Raw genomic sequence first — 2628 nt, 5'->3', positions numbered from 1 at the left:
TTTCTTCCTTTCCCTGAGATAAGTATGCCTACATTTCAAATGCATTAAAAATATTTTTGGTTACAACTCTGCTTTTCCAAAGATATAACTTGCAATAATCACTGCTATTTTAAAAGGCAGTCTTTCTTCTGCCTGCTGGAAATGGGATGAGGACATCATGCCAAATGTTAGGGATTTCTCACAGTTTGAAACACTGATATGTTCCCAGCGGATTGCATGTCAACATTCATAGCTACTTGTCTTTTTGTATGTCCCAATTTGCACTATTTTTTAATCTTCACTTGGTAATTACCTTTATAATTTTAAAAAGGTGAAAAAGTATCAGTATAGACTTCTACTAACATACACACGTATGGACAAACTGATTATTCTGATCAGCTTGTGGCTAAGGAATGTTTTTAAACAATGCAAAAATTGGCTTCAGTTATAATGTAACTGTCTGTTGTGGTAGTAGTTTTTATATATATATATATATATATATATATACACACACACACACGCACACAAAGATATATATATATAAAACCTGTAAATAACAACTCATTTGTCTACTGCTTCTGAAATGTTCTGAGTTTTTTGTTCATAAATATATTTCAGTGAGGTGCCTTGATCTGAGAGGTCCGCGGAGTCACAGATTTAGAAGTTTAATGTTAGATAAAGGTCAATATTTAAATTGACATTGGTTGTATGGTTTCAATTTTGACAAAGTAAGAACTAGCAAAAGGAAATACTGTTCAAATTGCATCGTAATCAGCCAAAGAGTGAGAACATGAGAGGAGAGCAGCCCATCTAATTGTAATTTGCTTGCGTGGTGCGGAACAGATATGACACAAGGTGTGAGGAGGGGTAGCTGGGTAAAATAAATAAGAAGTAACATTGGATGGAAGGAAGGAAGGAATGCATCACTTCTTGAGGGAATAGTCGTTGTGGTGGTGTTGCACAGTTCCACTCGGATCCTTTTGGGAAGTTTGGAAATAGCCACGTAGCTGTAGGTGAAACTGCGGCAACAGATTCATTTAGTGAATTTGGTAGCATGGAGTCTTGCCCATCTTTTAAATGGGTGCCTTTCTGAGGGACTGGAAGGCAGAAATTGAGCTAAAGAAAGGAGGCATCACTTCTCACTGTTAATATCCCTCAGAAGGATTCGCTGGGCTGCTGTGGGCAGCAGAACTGCCTTCTGCCCCGTCCCACAAGGAGCTCGATACCATCCCTGCTCTTTGCTTTTTCCAGACAGAAGTGCAATACTGCAGAGAGGTGGGGAGGAGAGTGAGGTGCTGCTGTGGGGCCCACCACTCCCTAAGTTGTCCTGGGCTTCCAGCATGTCTGTAGCAAGCTGCCTTTCTTATTGGTGATGTTTGAGGTTTGGGGTTTTTTTCAGTTTGCCTTGTCATAAATTTGTTGAGGCAGGGAGGAGTCCTTGAAATAAACTAAGGAAGAGGTAGTGACATTTGAAGTGGTTACCACTTTACCCTTCAGCAGCCTCTGCCTTTGGGATAAACATGCACAGTGTTAACATTTTCCTTGCTACTGTTTGCTTTGCTCCTGCTATTACCATTCCTGCTGTGAAATGCCCCACTCGGATCAGGGAGCTCACAAAGACACTGGCGAGTGCAGACTCTGCAACCTTAAGCAGTAAAATCTCACCCAATTTCCTCCCTTTCTCTCTCTTGTTGTGGATCTCGGGCTCGCTGTCCCCTTTACACGGGCATGGTGGTAGCCACAGCGCCAAGAAGAGGCAGGGGCCGGGGCTGTGGGTAACGTGGGGTTTTCCCTCCGCAAGAGGAGGGTTTTTAGCACCTTTGAGTGCTAAACCTTTGGGTCACGGCTGCGGGGGCGGGGTCCCCTGCCGCCCCAACGGTTGTGCCTGCCGCCGTTAACGGCCGCCCCGTGCCCGTTAACGGCCGCCCCGTGCCTGTTAACGGCCACCCCCTGCGTAGGCGCCCCTGCGGTGCTCGCCGTGGCGTCAGGGGGTCCCTGCCCGCGCCAACGGCCGCTCCTTGTGCTCGTACAGAGCTACCCCACGCTCGTTAACGCTGCGCCCCTTTGGAAGCTCCCGGGGTGCGAGGGGTGGCCAGGGAGGGAGTTGTGGGGAGGCGGGAGGTGGCGTGTGGAGGCGGCAGTGCTGAGGGCGGCCAGGAGGAGCTGGGTCCCTCACAGAGCTGACGGCTGGGTGCTGAAGGCTGCGGGTAGATGGGGCAGCCAGTGTCGGGACTGCTCCCACCTCAGTCTCTTCAGCTGGGGAGTGGCCTGGGCCCGGACTTAGTACCTGCCATGTTTAGTGTCCTTCCTTCCAGGCCCCCAAGAAACAGTTTGGAGGGAGGCCTGKCAGGGCTGACCAGTGGCAGGGAGAAAGTTAATGAGCTGAAGCGGCCTGGGTCTCGGTTGGAATTTAATCCCTCCTACTGAAGATCTTAACGGATGGATCAGTAACTTTGTGGGAGTAATCCTAGAGAAACTGAAAAAAAAATCCCTAATATCCATCCTCCTGCAGCTCATGATTCAAATCTCARACCTCGAACTGCGACGGAGCATCCATCGGCCCAGGGCAATCAGTGCTGGGCAACGACATCTTTCAGGCCTGCTGTTTTAATAAAGCCAGTTTAAATAAAAGTTGCTGCCCAGTTTCAC

Source organism: Nothoprocta perdicaria, unplaced genomic scaffold, assembly GCF_003342845.1.
Source record: "Nothoprocta perdicaria isolate Ctin4 unplaced genomic scaffold, notPer1 scaffold_162, whole genome shotgun sequence".
NCBI classification, from domain to species: Eukaryota; Metazoa; Chordata; class Aves; order Tinamiformes; family Tinamidae; genus Nothoprocta; species Nothoprocta perdicaria.
Note: the sequence above shows the minus strand (reverse complement) of the source record.